Consider the following 7,024-nt stretch of genomic DNA (forward strand, 5'->3'; position numbering starts at 1 on the left):
TAGTGTTCTTATATGGAAATCCGGGTCTTAGGACCATTTTGGAATCCATCGAGGTCCGACTTCCCGCCGTGTATGAACCTCAAATGTGTGAATGAATGCAACGTGATTAGCCAAACAACATCTCCGACCTCACTCGTCACGTCGTCACGTGTTCTAGCTAACTTATTGTCTCTAAAAAGAATACCCTAAGGTAAAAGTCGATTCTGCGACAAAAGACAGTTAAATATAAAAAGAGTGCAATCACTCATGATGACTTCTCGAGTCATCTGACTCATCTAATTCCGATGGTCAAAAACTGCTCAGCGAGCGAAGAGTAACAATGTACTTGGAAACTTATAGTTCCCTGACTTATCCTTTAGATAGTCAAATAAATAACTGCTCATCGAGCAAAGAGTATAAAATACTCAGAAACTTATTAGTTTTCCTAAATCTTGGCTTCGGCGACACTTCTCATTTTCCAAAACTACTATCCAACCCTAAGCTTTCATCTGAGATTGTTATCATTATTTAAAGGGTTCAGATGTTGTTTAGTGTATTATGAATTTTTCTTGTAAAATGGTTTCCATTTAGTTTTGTCTCTAATCTTATGAGTTTAAAAGATCCCATAATCCCAAGTAATTCCCAGAGAAGGTCTCGATCCACTAAAATATTACTAAGGGCCCGAACCTCCTTCTGTCCCGTCAAACTTTCCCAGAATCTCATGATGAATGTGGCATAACTGCCCGTTATCCTCACTCTTACGTACAACAGATATATGTGTAATTGCATTATCAAAGTAACACAATCCAACAGTCATCGCACATATATCAACACATCCTAGATTAACCATTTAGCACATAGCATGTAAATCAATATCAACACATCCTAGATTAACCATTTAGCGCATAACATGTGAATCAATATCAAAAACAATTCCAGCGATAAATGGTTATCATTGTCAGCCGAAGCTTCAGAAAACATTTCCCAGTCAATCACAATCAAGTGCATAAACAATAAATCAAGTCGAATTCGTCGACACCTAAAGCATTATCTAGTATTCAGTGAGTAGCCCTCACCTGTAGCTCCTCCAGTGTGATCTTGAAGCGTTCCTTCACAATCTCCTCCTTCCGCTCCTTGGAATTCCTCAAACGAACCTTAGAGCGAAAACCACAGAATTCGATCACAATCAGTCAGAAACTCAGCAGACAACAATTACTAAAGTTACACGAAGCATCATAAACTCCGAAGTACGATAATCTAACGCGATAAGACAAGTTTTCGAAAAAAGAATTTTTCCTCCCCCCTTGGAGGTGCTTGATGACCCTATTTTAGTAGTGTTTTTAGGGTCATTTCCTTGTTTGTTTTGAGTCTTTTTGTTGAGTCTCATGTAGTGTTTCATGCATTCTCATGCATTTTTATTCTTTTCTTTAGTCTTTATTTTGTTTTGGTAATTTAGTAGTTTATTAGGTAGTTTTCTTGCATTTTAAGTAAAGTTTAGGACTTGCATGGTTTTGTTATGTTTTATTGAGGACTTCTTGTGCTAATGAGCTCTTGGAGCTTCTAGAATCTTCCTTGACTTGTTGGTTAGGTTTAGAGAGCAGAAACTGAAGGAGAAAGAAGGCCAGGAAGCATGGAATTGATGAGGAACTTAAAGAGAATTGAAAAGAGGAGTTTCAGAAGCCAAAAAGTCCTTTTCAGGCGAGCTTAAGCGCCTAGGCGCTGGGAATGGGCGCCTAGGCGCCAATAGGGTCAGAGGCATGTTTTTTCAACATGCAATTGGCGCTCAGGCGCTCTGAATTGGCACCTGAGCGCCCCGTTTCGTTCATTTTGCCTATAAATAAGGCTTAGGCCAATTTCTTTGATACATTTGGACATTTTACTCATTTTTTATCAAGTTTGAGAGCTGAGGAGAACTTTGGGGCCAAGGGAGGCTTCCAACTTGTATTCTTTCTCAGGTTTTCTTTACATTTTCTGTATGAATTCCCTAGCCATGAGTGGCTAGTTTACTTTCCGCTTTGGGTTAAGAGATTCTATGAAATTTTAGTTTGTTAATTCCTATCTCTATGCATGAGTCTTGATTTAATCTTGTATTTCAATTCCTTATTGCATGCTTAGCTTTGGTGCACCTTTGCTATAGGCTAGATTATAATTGAATGGAAATTTGTTATGATTTAGGGACATGAATTGGAATAGATCCTTCTATACTTGCTGCTAGGAATAGAGTGAGGGTAGGGTTTTGTTGGCCTGAACATACATGCTTTTTTACCTCTTATGAATGTTTAAGTACACAAGGAATTGAGCTTATCTTTCAGTCTGAGAGAATTACTTTTGTGAGGAATCAACTAGTAAGTACATAGGCTATAACAACAAGAGATAAATCAAGATATCACATGCATAGGATAGGTGGACTAAAATGGATTAGATGATCAAAAACCCAAGGCAATTTTCCATCATTGTTATTTACATCATTTTCAACATTGCTCTTTTGCAAAACGTTTGTCACAATCAACCAAAACCAATTTCTGAATTTTACTGCTTTAAGAACTTGCAAACTTTAGACTTAAATCAACAACTCTCACTCACAATCCCCGTGGTTCGATATTTTAAAACCCGGAGGTATTCGTACACTTGCGAATTGACCAACAAGTTTTTGGCGCCGTTGCCGGGGATTGTTTGTGGTTTTCGGTTTAAGTTAAAGAGTTTGTTTGTTTGTTTTACTAAGCATTGCATTGAATAGGTGTTACTAACCTTTTCTCTGTTTTTGTGATTTCAGTTTATGCACAGTAGGCTTGGCACGGATCCATTGCTGTTTGATCCGGAGCCTGAACGTACTCTTCGCCGTCGTCGAGCCCAACAAAGGCTCGAAGCCATGGCTGCTCTAATGACGGAAGAGGAGATGCAAGCCCACATAGAAGAAAGAGTGAATGAGGCTCTTGCTCAAAGACTTCAAGAGCAGGAATTGGAGAATGCCAATCGTTTTCTTAGAGACCTCACCTCAGCTGCCATGAGCTACGATTATCCGGGCAGCATAGTTTCCCCCGATGGCACGGGAAACTTTGAGCTGAGGCCGGCATTCATCAACTTGGTGAGCCAAAATCAGTATGGTGGAGGTGCTCTCGAAGATCCTCATGCACACATGGAGCGGTTTATCCGCAATTGCAACACCTACAGAGTTCAGAATGTTTCAGCGGACACCATCCGCTTGAGTTTATTCCCTTTCTCATTGAGGGATACTGCTGAAGAGTGGTTGAATTCACAGCCCCAAGGTAGTAGCATTACATCTTGGGAAGACTTGGCTGAGAAGTTCACCACAAGGTTTGTTCCAAGAGCCCTCTTGAGGAAGCTCAATAATGACATCATGACTTTTACTCAATCCACCGATGAGAATCTCTATGAAGCTTGGGAGAGGTTCAAGAAGCTCTTGAGGAGGTGTCCTCAACATAACCTTACTCAAGCTGAGCAAGTAGCAAAGTTCTATGATGGTCTCCAATATTCTTCGAGGTTTGGTTTGGATGCGGCTTCAAGTGGAGAGTTCGATGCCTTACTTCCACAAGTGGGGTATGAGTTGATTGAAAAGATGGCTATAAGAGCCATGAACTCTAGTAATGATCGCCAAGCCCGAAGAGGAGTCCTTGAGGTTGAAGCTTATGATCAACTTATGGCCTCCAACAAGCAACTCTCCAAGCAAATGAATGAGATTCAAAATCAAATGAAGAGTACCAAGATTGGTGGTCGAGTTGCCAAGGTGGAGTGTGTGACTTGTGGAGGGCCACATGACAGCGAAGAATGCACAGAGACTAGACCGGAGGAGGAAGTGAAGGCTATGGGTCAAGCTCGGAATGACCCGTTTTCAAATACTTACAATCCAGGATGGAGGAATCACCCTAATTTCTCGTGGAGGCAAGGTATTAATGGGCAAGGAAATGGCTTTCAAAGACAATTTCCTAGCCAAGGATTCCAAGGCCAAAGCTCAAGACAACCTCAAGAGTGAGGAGAAGGTGAAAGTAGTGGTTCCAAGAAGAGCTTAGAAGAGTTGGTGGAAACTTTCATCAACCGGACGGAGAATAATTACAAGAATCAAGAGGCGGCTATCAAGAATCTTGAGAATCAATTTGGCCAGCTGGCCAAGCAAATAGCCGAGAGACCTCAAGGTAAATTTCCTTCCGACACTATCCCTAATCCTAAGCAAGAAAATGCCTATGTTGTAGCCACTAGAAGTGGGAGGGTGATGAGTGAATTGAAGAAAAAAACAGAGGGAGAAAAGAGAGAGGAGATAGTGGGAGGAGAAGTAGTTGTGCCTATTAAGGTGAGAGAGGTAGTTGATCTTACTCCTGAAACTAGCAAGGTTCTGTTTCCTAAAGCATTGGCTAAGAAGAGCTTAGATAAAAAGTTTTCAAAATTTGTTGATGTTTTCAAAAAGCTCCACATTAGTATTCCTTTTGCCGATGCTTTGGAACAAATGCATATATATGCTAAGTTTATGAAGGATATTTTGCATAAGAGAAGAAGATTGAAGGGAGTAGATGAGACGGTGTTGATGACGGAGGAATGCAGTGTCATTTTGCAGCGGAAGATGCCTAAGAAAAGAAGGGACCCCGGAAGTTTCACTATTCCGGTAGAAATTGAAGGCATGGCGGATGTGGAAGCCTTGTGTGACCTTGGAGCGAGCATCAATTTGATGCCACTCACCATGTTTGAGAGGCTTAACCTAGGAGAGGTTACTCCAACCATGCTTTCCTTGCAAATGGCTGATCGATCCCTCAAGACTCCATATGGGATTGTGGAGGATGTAATGGTGCGGGTGGACAAGTATGTGTTCCCCGTGGATTTTGTTGTGCTTGATATGGAGGAGGATGAGAAGATTCCTCTCATTCTTGGTCGACCTTTCTTAGCTACTGGTAGAGCTAAGATTGATGTTGACAAGGGTCACCTCATTCTCCGTGTTGGTAAGGAAAAGGTACGGTTTTCTGTTTTTAATCCTATGATTGAGACTAACCATGACAATGACTTTGTTTGTGATGTGATTAGAAGCAGGTCGAAGGTTTCGGAAGGGATCCCCAAAGTTAATGCCCAAATTGATGAGTTCCATCCGGCTCTCATCAAGCATGTGAATGGTAACAAGTATGGGGGATCCAAGTACGAGAATTTGCATGCTCATATGGTGAAGTTTACCCAAGCTAGCACCCTTGCTAAGATTGAGGGTGTTTCAAGTGATGAAGTGAAGATTAAACTCTTCCCTCATTCTTTGACAAGGGAGGCTAGAGCTTGGTTTGATGAGCAAGAGGACATAGTCTCTTGGGAGGATTTGCTCCAGAGGTTTTGTGCAAGGTTTCTTCCTTGCACTTGTGGTAAGTTAATCAATGGAAAGGAATTTCCTTCCTAACACCATCGGAAGGAGAGTCCACCTAGGACTATAACCTAGGGCTAAATGGGAGACAACCCATTCTTTTTATTTTATTATTTCCTATCTTTTAATTTTGTAGTAATTTAGGTGTTTAATTTCAAAAAAAAAAGGAAAAAAAAAAAAAATTTGGTGAAAAAACTGGGTTGAGCGCCTAGGCGCCAATTCATGGGCGCCTAGGCGCCAATTAGTGGCAGAGGCACTGCCTCTGGTACTGGGTTGAGCGCCTGAGCGTTCCCCTCGAGCGCTCGAGCGCTCCTGCACGTTGTTTCTGCCACATTTTGGGTTTTTAAAACCCCAACCTTTCATTTTCCCACTCTTAACTCCCATTCTCCCATAAAAAACGCATCCCACTCTCTCCATACCCCATTTCCAATTCTCATATCTCACTTGCACACACATTGGCTCTTCCTTTCACTTCAAAGTTCTGCATTGCATCAAGTCCATTCCACTTGCACCCACTCACTCTCAAGTCAAGGTAAGTTCCATTTTCCACTTCCCTTCATCATAGTTCATGATTTTTGCAATGCATGCTTCTTTTGGGGAAGGGTGAGTGAATTTGTTTTAGTGCAAGTTGGGTTTGGGTTGTATTTGTTCATATTGGGTTGATTTTGTGCTTAATTAGAAAGGGGTTGTGAGTTTGTGAGGAATGGGTAGTTAGGATTTTGTGGATTAGTTTAGTTTAGCTTTTGCTTATAAGGTGTTTGATAGAATGCCTCAATGGGTTCTCTTAGTCGATTTTTGGCAAGTGCTTGTGGTAGTCTTTCTTTCATGGCCAAAATCACTAAGAAACTTGTCGGGTGCTCCTAGGTTGTTCTATTTTTGTTTTTGTACATAGTTTCTCCTTTCTTTTCTTTTATTTCTGAACTAACATTTCTAACATTTGTGGCTTGTGTATGTGCTAACAATTTTGCAGATGCTTGTGAAAAGAGCAAGAACCAACACAAGAGCTGCAGCTTCTTCCTCCACCTCCCGGAGTTTTGATCGCTCCCGCTTCCTATCGGCGATTAAGGAGGAGTTCTACCGAGCTCACCTAGCACACAAAGAGTGTGTGAAGGAGCGGGGAGTTTTGTATCGGGAGGGAAGAAGAGACCTCTTGGGCATGCAAGAGGCCATGGAGATTAGGAGGTGGAAGAATTGGGTCAACCCCATTCCGTTTGCTTGTGAAGTCATGGTTAGGGAGTTCTACGCGAACACCTACTGTGACAATCAAGAGGACAGGTCCAGGCCACCGGTGAATTCATCTTGGTTCAGGGGAGATGTGATTGACTACAATCCAGTAGTCATTCGCAGGCATCTTGGTCTCCTCACGGAGGACCAAGAGAAGGAGCTTTTCCCCGAGAAGGCCACTTATCATGAGATCTTAGAGGAGAAGTCACCGGAGATCTTGAAAGACATGAAGGCAGTGATTGTTAGGCCTGGGCGGGACTGGGAAGCAGTTGAAGATGAGATTATTTTTGTGCGGAGGAAGGATATGACACCGTTGGCCAGAGTTTGGGCTGAATTTTTGCAGGATTCCCTCATTCCTAGCTCTAACAAATCTGAAGTTAGAGAGGTTACATTGGTTGCTATCTATTGCATCGTGAGAGGTCATCCTATGGACGTGGCCACCATCATTGCTGGTCGGATTTATTCTCTCTACAA

General features: G+C 41.9%; 1 non-coding gene across 1 annotated transcript; it reads right to left on the reverse strand.

Annotated features, from left to right (window-relative positions):
* Nucleotides 1–3,319: 3,319 nt before the first annotated feature.
* LOC130721594 (small nucleolar RNA R71) lies at nucleotides 3,320–3,426 on the reverse strand. The gene has a single exon (XR_009013522.1). It is a non-coding gene; the product is annotated as a small nucleolar RNA R71 (small nucleolar RNA).
* Between the last annotated feature and the right edge of the window lie 3,598 nt (nucleotides 3,427–7,024).

The sequence above is a fragment of the Lotus japonicus genome, chromosome 5 (genome assembly GCF_012489685.1).
Source record: "Lotus japonicus ecotype B-129 chromosome 5, LjGifu_v1.2".
Taxonomy (NCBI): domain Eukaryota; kingdom Viridiplantae; phylum Streptophyta; class Magnoliopsida; order Fabales; family Fabaceae; genus Lotus; species Lotus japonicus.